Raw genomic sequence first — 11,998 nt, forward strand, 5'->3', positions numbered from 1 at the left:
CAAAGCGGCCACCATAAAACATAAAAGGCCGGGGTGGGGTGGGAAACGACATGTCTAAGGTTACAATCCTTGGGGTTTTTACTGGTGAGTAAAGGCTGTCTGAACACAGTGCAAATTCCTTCTACGTTAACATGTTCAGGACACCGAGCTGTACATTCCTCACAATTTCAAAATGCGTCGAGATGGAAGTGGGCAAGAAGCAAATCCCACGATTTCCCAACAGCTCACTTTAAAAATCATTATCGGTGTGGAGAAACAACTCCCGCAAAAGTTCCTGCCGGAACAGAGAGAAAGACAGGAGTGTTCACTCCTCCCAGTACATCCCTTTCCCATGATATACTGTCCCTCTGCCAAAGTCACAGGAGGACAAGAAAAGTTGAGGGTTTTCCGTCCAGCTTGAGGCATACGCCCGCTCGCAAGTTTTTAATTCCCCAATATGCAAAGCAATTTAAAAAATAATAAAACGTATGTCATTTTCATTCTCATCGCTTTGAAGTGGAGGAGGGTGTGGGAGGGGAACGGGGGTGCTGGGGGGGGTAGAGAAGGATCGGAAGGCAGAAACACCACTAACCGTTTTTAAAACACCCTTCCTGATTTCTCTGCCACCAAGCGAGTCTTACAAGCGCCCCCGTAGCTTCCTCCCACGGAGAACCGAGAAGTCCGACTCGCCTTCTCCCGGCTTGGGGAGTTGAGAGAATCATCATCATTATTATTTGTTACGATGTGTATACCGCCCTTCATGCGCAGATCTTAGGGCGGTTCACAACGTTAAGAGGTTAAGCATTTGTGCTGTTGTGGTGGTGGTGTTTTGTTTTTTTTTAAAAAAACCCAACATATCCAACGAAGTGCCCTTTTCTAACACACACACACTACACACCCCTTTCCATCCCCTCCAAAAATAATCTGCTGGAAATCCTCCATCTTGCCAGCCGTAGCTCTTAATAGTAGACAACACAGGCTCGCATCCTCTCCTTCTTACCTACCCTAGCAGCCTCCCCATCCCACACAATAACCCCTGGATCGGTTTTTTTTTTTTTTCCCGGGGGAGAGGGGGGCACAGAGGAACGGATAGGGGCGAGTCTCCATTTTTTTTGCGCCCGAAGGAGGCGGGCTAGGCCTTTTTCCTCTCCGGTTGAAAGGAGGTTGGTTGGAGAAGGGGGGAATGGAGTCAAAGAAAGAGAAGAAAAACAGCAATTTTAAGACTGGTGCAATTTGCATTTTTTTAAAAAAAAAAATTTAGGGGGGTTATTCCCGTCTTCAGGCTTGCTCCCTCCCGCCGCCGCGTCCAAGGGAGCGCCGGGAAAAGGGGCGAGCGAATGAGGGGAGGCGGGAGGGCAGGCAGCGTCTGTGGGGCTCCTTCGCCTTCTTCCCCCACCATCTCCTCCTCCCTCCTCGCTCGCTCGGCCCCGCGTCCTCCATCTTGCCTGCGCTTGCGAGTTTCCCCTCAGACTCGAGCTGTTCCGAGGCCTGCCCTACATTCCATATTCAAAGAAAGATGGATAGGGACACCGATATTTCCAGATATCTATCTATATATATTACACAACACCGCCGTCACCCCCGTTGTTGTTGTTGTTGCCGCTGGCCGCTTCCCTTTCTTTCCTTCCTCCCCCCCACCACCGCCCGCTGCCTCCTTCTCCGTACACCCCCCCCCTCCGCCGCCGCTCAAAAAATAAATAATAATCATTTTAAAAACAAAAAACAAAACCCCGCAAACACACGCGCGCGCCCCTCCCCTCGCGGCGATTTGATTTCAAACAAACAACTTCCCCCCTCGAAATTTTCCCTCCTCAGAAAAATAAACTTCCAGAAGCTTCTACGCCACGGTCGAACTTACCTCACCCGGCAGGCCTGGCTGTGACGGGGCTCCTCGGGCCCTGCGCGCCTTCCCCCCCCCCCCCCCCGTCCTCTCTCTCGCTCGCTCTCCTCTTCCAAGTAATTATTGCAGTTCGCTTCTCTCCTCTCTGCTTTCCCTCCCTCGCTCTCACTTCCAAGGCCAAACAACTCGGGTCAGGTCGACCCCTTACCTTCAAAGGCCCCCGCAGCGGGGGAGGGGGGGTGGAAAGTGGGGCCTAGTAGGAAGGCCGAGAAGGGGGGCCCTCGAGCGGGGCGTTGTGGGAGGGGGGGTTTGAAGGGAGCGAAACGGGCGGATTATTTAATTTGGCGGTGGCGGCGGCGCTGGGGATTGTTTGGGGTGTTCGCAGCTCGGCGGCAGGAGAGCGAATGGAGAGCGCAGGCGCCACCTGGCGGCCACCGAGCACGCTCTCCGCTGCTGGGCCTAGAGCGGCATCTGCCGGGAGGACTCGGAAATGCAAGGGAGGGGGAGGGGGGGTAAAGGACAGCATATAAGACACATTCTGGATAAGAACGGGGTAAACAAGGTGCTGCGCCTGCGCGACTCGTGCAGCCCTCTATCTCCGCCCCCCCTCCCCACGCACCCCTCTCCACTCGCTTTCCAGTTCTCTCCGCCTCCGCTTCGCTACGTCATCACTGTCATCGACCACGCCCCTGGCTGTTCCCCTGCGAGCGCGGGGGAGGCTCGAGTCCGCACGTATCACCCAGAAGAGGCGGAGGGATGGTGATAATGAGCAAGGCGGGGCGCGCGCAGCGCCCAGGGATCCCGTGCAATACCCCGCCCCTCTCCACCCCACCCTGGGCAAAACAATTCGGAGGGAAGGGGAAAGAGAAGGAAGGTTGCCCCCCCCCGCGACAATCCCATGGTGCAAATAACCTGGGACTTGCTTATGGGTTCACGTGCCCCCGAAATTAGGCTGGGGAAAGCTATGTTGGGCTCCCCTGGACTTACAGAATCATAAGATTGTGGCGTGGGAAGGGACCTCGAGGGACCCTCTGCAGTGCTGGAAACCTCCAATGAAGCAGAGTCCACCTTCTGCTGGAGGCCGGTCCGCTGTCCAGCAGCACTTTCCATCAGAAAGTTCTTCCTGTTGTTTAGTCGGAATCTCCTTCCTTGTAACTTGAACCCATTGGTTCAGATCCCAGCCTCCAGAGCAGCAGAAAACAAGCTTGCCCCATCCTCCATGGGACAGCCCTTGAGATATTTGAAGATGACTTTAATACCTCCTCTCAGTCTTCTCTTGACCAGGCTAAAAATACACAAATCCCTCAACCATTGCTCATAAGGCTTGGTTTCCAGACCCTTGATCATCTCAGTTGCCCTCCTCTGCACATGTTTCATCTTGTCAATAATATCCTTCTTAAATCACTGCGCCCAGAACTGAACACAGGATTGCAGGTGTAGTCTGAATAGGCAGAATACAGCGGTACTACTATCCTGAGCAGATACATGGCTAACACTTAGATACTTCACTGTGTACATCTGCTACAGTGCTTTGTGGAAGAAAGTCCCATTGAATGCAGAAAGGCTTGTTTCAGAGTAAAATATGCTTGGGGAAAATTAGCTTGCAGTGATTCCATACGCATTTCGCTGGGGCAACTGAGTGTCCTGAATTCCTGCTCTACTTGTTTTTATATGCTTTTATGTATTTTATAATAATTTGGTTTTGTACTGAACACTGCTTAAGAGATTTATCAAATATTAAGCGGTTTATAAATGCTTTTAAATACTTACTAATAAGTCCCATTAAACTGTATAGTTTGCTTCCTGAGTAGATCTGGCTGTACAAATTCCATACACCTTTACATGGAAGGAAGTCCAATAAGATCAGGTTGCACAGCTGCTGCTGTGCTATGCTATACTACTTCCTTCTTTCCCTCGCATCTGCAGATTTCCTCCTTTGAGCTCTAGGTTACATACACATGCTTCCTCTTATCCTCACAACTCCCCTAGATGTGTGTTAGGCTGCTGGTTGGCCTAAGGGTAACTCAGTTCATTTCATGGCAAAGTGGAGGATTTGCACTTGGGTCTCCTTCCCAATCCTAAAGGTAAAGGGACCCCTGACCGTTAGGTCCAGTCACGGACGACTCTGGGGTTGCAGCGCTCACTAAACATTATGTCACCCTGTCTCTCTGGTAAATCACATCACTTCATTTAAAGCAGATATCTTCAACCTTTTCAGATCCAAGACCAATTTTAAACCCAAGCATGCATTTGGGGACCAAATTCTTAATATTTCGCCATATATTTGCACAGGAGGGAGTGCTCCTGTTGTGACCCACATTGGATTGGGCCCCAACCCACTAGTGGGTTCTGACCCACAAGCTGAAGACCAGAGATTTAAAGGGTTTATTTTTTTTCCCCATAAGAAAATTAGTTAATAAAAGGATGCTTTCTCTTTATCGTGTGGAATCTGATTCTGTTACTGCTGAATTGTGCTATCTTTAGGAAGCTTTCTCTAACAGCTGAAAACAATTGCTTCCAAACTCCGCACCGTTCAAAGGAAGTTGCATGTGAATATAGCAACTCCACCTTGAAACTCTCTTACTCTGTCATTACACTGTGACCTGACATGATTCATGGGTGATTAAAGCTACTGTGTGTTTTGAGTGCTTTAAGCTGGTAATACCAGATAATTTGATCACTTGTTGCACTTACTTGATATTTAAATAGCGAGGAAGCGCCAACATTCTGGACAGATAAATCACCTTGCACCCTTAATAACACAATAACTGATGCTTGCTACACACAGCATAGCAACATAGGACACTATCATATTCTTAGTCCATCTTGCTTAGTGTTGTTGACATTGACTGGCAGCTGTGTGTACTGATGAACTTTCATAATGACTGTGACTAGGCTACCTAAGTGTTGCACTAGGACCAGGGAGACCTGGGTTCAAATCTCCCACCCAGCCCTGAAGCTCACTTTGGGTCAGTCACTACTTATAAGATAATAATTATAATAATAAGATAAAAGGCGGAGAGCAAGGCTAGTTGCATTTTTAATTCCACAATATTTGTGTTACTTTGATTATGTCATTTCTCTCCCCCCCCCCCTTTTCATTGTGAAAATAATGAGCGTAGCATAGCTTGATTTAAATATTTATTTTGGTTTAATATCGAAGGTGGATCTGAGCTGAAATAAGTTCAAGTTATCTTAAGACTGTGCTGACTGCCCATACACTACCAGACCAGGTTTAAGGTTCTTTCATGAATTAACAAATTGGGCCCAGGATACCCTCTATGGTCTTTTAATTTCAAGACACAAAGCTGCTTTGGTTGTTTTTAAATCATTTTATATCACCTTTAAGCCTATATCCATTATAAAGCAGTATTACAACTACAGCAACACTACCATTGTTCCAGTTTGCCAGGAGGGAGAATTGCAGTTTGCACCAGGCCAAAATGGGAAGCAGATTGTTATGACCAACTTCCAGCCATCCAGTCTGAAGGAAGGGAATCCCCAGCTAACACGATGTTCCGCTGCCACCATATAAAGGGAGGAAATTATTCTATGAGGCTTCCCCCTTTATCAGTTAGCCTAAACAGACTACATGGAATTGGCGGAAATGACTGGCAGAATCCGAGACCAGGGAGAAGAGTCGGTGAAAGAAGACTGGAAGAAATTTAAAGACTATTTACAGAAATATTGTAAAATTAAGGAATCTTAGAAGGATGTTGGATAGAAACTAAGTGGTTTCCAGCTGTAATGCTTTAAGAGATACGGGGGGAAAAAGGCTTACAAATGGGGAAAAGCTTAATGGTAAGGATTTGCTGAACTAACAAATTGAACTGGAATACAAAAAAGGGAGGTACGAGGAGGTCCGGGGAAACAAGTGTAAGGAAGATAGGCTATGGAAAATTAACGTGTTTTTAACTGTTTTATTTTGTATGTTTCTTTTTATTTTTTACTTTTTTGTTATATCTTAAAAACTTTATTTATTTATTTTTGTATTCTGTATTTTCTTGTATTTTTTGAAACTTTAATAAATATCATTTAAATATATATATATATATCAGTTAGCCTAAACAACCTTCTATTTCCAGCAGCTCCTGAAGTGTCTCAAGGCTGGGGCTTCCAAGCATCAGGGTGTTAAAATAGGAAGAAGCCACATCAGATATCATCCTTGTCAGAAAATATTATCCTTATCAGAGCAAACTTAACAAAGTAGATTAAAACACTTTCATTTCCCATGGACTAAACAGTCCCTGAACTTAGCAAGCCTGTGCAGAAGAGGGGCAGCCAAGTACACTGGCCTTGGAGGCTTACGCTCTCTTGCCAAGAACTCCCCATGCCTCACAGCTGACCAGCGACTTAATGAGCAAGACGCTCATACTTGTCCTTATGCGCTGCAAGGCTTCAATAGTAAAATCTGGACCTCTGTTACTGCATACTAGCATGCATATCCTCCAACATTTCTTTGTTGGAAATAAGGATGCCCTATTTAATAATAATAATACACCACCCATCCAACTGGGTTTCCTAAGCCACTCTGGGCAGCTTCCAACATATAGAAAAACATAATAAAACATTAAACATTTAAAAACTTTCCCATACAGGGCTGCCTTCAGATGTCTTCTAAAGGTTGTATAGTTATTTATCTCCTTGGCTCGGGGGTTGCATAACTCCATACCCTCCAACATTTATCCGATGAAAATAGGGATGTGCTAAGGAAAACTGGGACATTCCAGGATCAAATCAGAAACTGGGGCAGCTTCTGTAAATCTGGGACTGTCCCTGGAAAACAGGGACACTTGGAGGGCCTGTGCATGTAGCATCAGATCAGACTAGGTGGTGGTGCATCTCATGGACTTGAGAGTCTGTTAAAACCACATGTCTGGTGCTGGAGTTATCTTGCGTTGGAACTCACTTCAGTCAACCATGGGTGATGAACGCCTTAATGATCTTCTCGTTCTCAGCATCGAACATTCTATCCCAGATCTTATTGACCAAAATGCCATTATAGAGTGTTTTGCTGAACAGAAATCTAGAAAGCAGGTATCTTGAGTTTATATTTATGCTTATATGTGCATTAACATACGGCAAACTTCCCAATGTTCCCTTTGTGCTTCTATTTCTAGTACTGAACTATTCAATCTTTTATTTGGATCACTAGTTGATGAGACGATGAACGGTGTGACCAAAGGCCGCACAGTAGTTGGGTATGATTGATTAGTGATTACAGTGGTACCTCGGGTTAAGTACTTAATTCGTTCCGGAGGTCCGTTCTTAACCTGAAACTGTTCTTAACCTGAAGCAGCATTTTAGCTAATGGGGCCTCCTGCTGCCGCCGCGCCGCCACAGCCCGATTTCTGTTCTTATCCTGAAGCAAAGTTCTTAACCTGCAGCACTATTTCAGGGTTAGCGGAGTGTGTAACCTGAAGCGTATGTAACCTGAGGTACCACTGTACTAACTTTTGAGTTTCTAAAGCATGTAAGATATACTGTGTTGGAGATGTTGCAATAAACTGGTTTATCTGAACTCCCTTGCCATCTTATGCTTGCTGGCTGTTTTTTTGTTTGAGTTTATAACTTTATTCTAACAAGACGGCCACCCCAGGTCTCAGACAAGCTCTGCACGGGCTGGGCTATCCAGAAAGCATTATGTATCAGCAAGCTCAGGCATCACAACCATTGATGCTGGTGCTTTGTAGCTTTCTGTGGGGTATTTAATGAAATATTTAGCTTTCACCCAGTTTGTGTGTTCACTGTGTTCTGAATCCAAAATGGTTCTCCTTGCCCCTTTAGCGAGCGATTCAATAACCATCCCCATTTGGGCTCTAATCCTTGCTAGTAACACTAGAAAGGAATGGGCTGGCGTGGTTTAATTTATGTGGCAAGCTGGTGTCAGCAAACTGAAGAGTTATGGTTATCATCATCCTTCTGACTGGAAGTAGCCCTACATCTAGAGGCGCTTCAGCACCGAGCTGAGAACTTTCACCACTGAGTGCCACTGAATGAGGAAAGGGACCCAATGCCTTTTGCAGAGGTCATTCAAGATACTGACTCCATACACAAGGCTGCCTCTTCATCACCATGCAGATTGCTGCAGAGGCAGTCAGGAGCCTGAGGTCCTCTAGGTGGTGTTGAACTGCAACTCCTATCAACTATCACCATTGGCCAGGCTGATGCAAGCTGGAGTTGGAACAGGTTCCCATGGACTAGGAAAACCCAGATTCAGCCCCCGCCCCCAGACAAGAAGTTCACAATGAGACCTTGAATCAGTCCATAGCTGTCAACGTTTCCCTTCTTTTAAGGGAAATTCCCTTATTCCAAATAGGATTCCTTGCAAGAAAAGGAAAAAGTTGACAGCTATGGACCAGTCACTGTCATTCAGTCTAACCTCCCTCACAGGGCTATTGTGAGGATAAAAGGGAAGAGGCAGGGATTGAACTAGGTACTGTCTGAACTCCTTAGAGGAAGGTTGGATATGAATGCATCTAACCTGATCTGAGGTCTTCTGACTGTTCAGCTGTAAACTGTACTGAACATTGTGGGATTTACTTCTGAGTAGACATGCATTGGATTGTGCTGTAAATGTTGTCGTGCTGGTACAGATGTTTGGAAAGTACTTAGAAAAACAACAGCAATGCATTTTTGTAGGAAGGATATATTTTATTTCATAAATATAAATCGGGTAAAAAGAAAGAGGATTTTTAAAAAAAAGTTACTGGAATGCTGCATTAGAGCTTCATTAGGAGAAATTTGTCCTTTTTCTGTCCCCTGCAATTTCAAGCTGTGAATAAGACAGCTAACTTTACATAACATACAAGCTTCAAACCCATCAAAAGCATTTCTGCAACACTGAGATTTTGAATCCATATAACTGTGCCTGCAAAATAATAGGCCCGCTTCTATGAAAGCTGAAATCCAAGCCTTTGAAGATTATAAGAATCTATTGCAAGAGCTGATGACAGCAGAGCTACAAAGCAGAGCCGACTGTACATAAAATCTAAATATTAATATTGACTTCACATTTCAGTCCACTGAGGGGGGGGGGAAGGAAGTCAAGTTCATATGGAATGTTCTTTAAAATTTATAACAAGGGCATTTTAATATTCATGCATAGGAACAGGCGGGGTGGGGAGTCAAAAGTTTATATGAACTTTTCTTGGCTGATTATCAAGGCTGGCAGACTGAAGGTGCAGTCAAAGGATATAGCAACCCATTAACAAATAAACAAGCCTTGTATTTAAGCACTAATCTGATAGCCACAGGTGATGAAGAATTGCATGCAGATAATAGAGAGCAGGCTGGTGGAGGAGTGCTGTATCTCTCCTCTGCTCTCAGCAGAGCATCAAATACAAGGGTGATATCTATGCTTATTTCAAACTTACTAGGCTCCCATTCTTCTTCTTCGTCTTCTTCTTCTTCTTCTTCTTCTACTTCTACTTCTTCTTCTTACTACTACTACTACTACTACTGCTATACCACCCTTCATGTGAGGATCACAGGGCAGTTTACAATATAAAATAACAGGCCTGTGAGAAGAAGGATGTTTCTGCTTAGCGCCTAAAGATCAAAGGGTAGTGAACACATAATGATTTACAGCAGAAACAAACAATAGCCAAGCAGCCCTTTAAAGACTTATGCAGATGGGCAGGGACACACACGCTTTGGCTACATCCTCTCTTGATTCCTGTAACTTGCTCTATGTGACAGCCACCTTGGAAAAGTGCACAGAAATTCCAGCTTGCTCAAAGAGCTGCAGCCAGATTTTTGAAAGGGGGTGGTTATAGGGAGCATTCAACTTTCTTATAATCGCTCTACTGGCTACCAGTCTGTTTCCAGGCATAATTCAAAATGCTGGTTATGAGCTATGAAGCCCTATTTGGCTTGGGTCCAAGCTATCTGAATGCCCATATTCCCTCATATGAACCTACTTGGGTTTGGGGATCTTTGGGGAAGGACCTTCTCCTGGTCCTGCCACCCTCACAGCCACCCTTGATAGGGATGTGGAAGAGGACCTTCTCGGTGGTTGATCCCAGACTCTGGAATGCCCTCCCTAGGGAAGCTAGACTTACTTCCTCCTTGTTGTCCTTCTGCCAGCAGACTTTCTTGTTCCAACAGCCTTTTGGGAACCTGAATGCTTTTAATGAAAGGGCTGGGGCTGTGTTGTTTTTACTGTCACTGGTTGGCATCAGTCTTTCTCAGGAGACAATGGAGGAGTGCACTTTTGAGGGTAAAGTCAAACCACTGGGAAAGTTACAGTGCCTGCCATGGCTGGAAAGATGTCGAAGGAATGAATAAACTGGATCCTTGGGGAAATAATTTCCCATTGCTCTAGAAACAGATGGGGTAACTTGTTAAAAGTTCTTTGCGACACTGATAAGACTAGCCTATTCAAGCTGCAACCCTAGTCATACTAGTAAGTAAGCAATCTCTACTGAATTCAGTGGGGCGTATTTCTGAGTAATGTATGGCTATCGTGGCATGAACCAACACTAGAAATTGTAACTTGTGATGTGTTCTGGAATATATGGGTAAATATCCTGACCTCCTAAAGCTTAATGTAAACCTCAGTACACTAATCCTGTGTTACCAGCAAAATTTAATTATCACCTCCTATGGGAAAGAATGGCATTCTCCACAGACTACAGAATCTTTCTCCAATGGTAAACTCATGAAACAGGAGAAATATAATATAACCAGGGTCTTCTCCTTTCAACTTCAAAATAGTAAACATACAGGAACTTGTAGGAAACAAACAATGGTACTAAAAAATAAAGCTGTTATAACCCTCACTCATCCCTTTCCCATAAGGATACGTTGGCTCCAAATAATACTTTAATCCCCGATTCTCAATAGTTGGGTAGTTCAAAGCTCCAGTGGAACTCCCTGCTTCATGCCTTGCTGGACATGGACCAAAGGGCTGAGAGGGATGCTGTAGTCTTGCAGGCTGAGGCTATTGAGAAGAGCAGAACTCCAGACCAAAGGTACAGACCTCTGATCCCTAACAGGTTCTACTTTCTTTTTTTTTTTTTTATTAATATTTATTAAGATTTCAAAAGAAAACAAACAAAAAAAAATACAAAAATTACACAAAAACAAAAAATAGAAAATACAAAAACTTACACACAATAAGAAAAAAATACAAAAGTAAAAAAATAAAAATATGAAAAGGTAAGAAATACAGAAAAAAGATAATAATAGAGAAGAAAAAACATTAGACCTCCTCCTCCTCCCTTCCTTTGTATTCTAGTTATTAATTATCCCAGCAAATCCTTTCCATTTTTCTATTATATAATAGACCTTGCAATTTAAAATTTAAATCTTAATTATACCAACTTCTTATATTCATAATGTTCTTTCATGATCCTTCTATTATAAATAAACTTTAAAATTTAAAACTTAGATCTTGACTTTACCCACTTCTTATATTCCTAATGTTCTTTCATAATTCTTTATACATTTTTGCTAAAGCCAGGTAAATTCTTCCAACATTTTCCTATCATTCATTTTTCTCTCATTCTATCATTCATCAGCTTTATAAAACATTCTATTAATTAAAAAAACAAACAAAAAAAAAAAACGAAAAAAGAGAAAGAAGCATATAATCAAGTCCAATCTTAATCCAACGTCCCTTCCTCCTGGTTTCGGGATTTGTCAGTCCTTATTCATCAAACTAACCCGGTGACCTTATGTCCGAGGCCCTCAAATCACTTCCATGGCCCTTCCGCAGCTTTTCTTCATATTTGTGGCTGTAATCACTTGCTCGTAGTAGCTCCAACTTAATAGTGCTTTTAACCCTTCTCATCAGATCAGATCCTTTCCCCTGTTCATCGCTGCATTCCATGTAGTATTTAAGAGCATACTTCAAGGGCCCCCCAAATTTGTGGACCCCCACATTTCCAAACATATCGCAGCCTCTTACTGAATTTAAAAAGTCCAAATATCCCAACATAGGGGGGTCAATCCAGCCCCCCATTTCCAAACCACACCGAACTTTCCCTTCCCATATCTGATTTTTCCCAAATTCCATTATCAAGTCCGAAGGATCAAGCTCCTGTTGAGACTGTTCTGTCAGGCCACACTCCTGATTTAATGCCACAAACCCCTGTTCTGTCAAAACACACTCCTGGTTTGAATCCTGGATAGACTCCACATCTATTCCCACAGTTTGATCAACGCCTTCCACTG

At 44.1% G+C, this 11,998-nt stretch overlaps 1 protein-coding gene across 2 annotated transcripts in view; it reads right to left on the bottom strand.

Annotated features, from left to right (window-relative positions):
- The window catches only part of STAG2 (STAG2 cohesin complex component), a 63,684-nt gene extending 61,462 nt beyond the window's left edge, over positions 1 to 2,222 (bottom strand). The window contains exon 1 of one of the 2 annotated variants that reach the window (XM_080991068.1): positions 2,028 to 2,222. The gene's annotated coding sequence lies outside the window, so the exon portion shown is untranslated. Of the gene's footprint in view, positions 1 to 1,837 lie in introns of both variants that reach the window. The other variant, XM_080991067.1, reaches the window with a different exon arrangement.
- Positions 2,223 to 11,998: the final 9,776 nt, after the last annotated feature.

Source organism: Podarcis pityusensis, assembly GCF_964106645.2.
Source record: "Podarcis pityusensis genome assembly, chromosome: Z".
Classification (NCBI taxonomy): Eukaryota; Metazoa; Chordata; class Lepidosauria; order Squamata; family Lacertidae; genus Podarcis; species Podarcis pityusensis.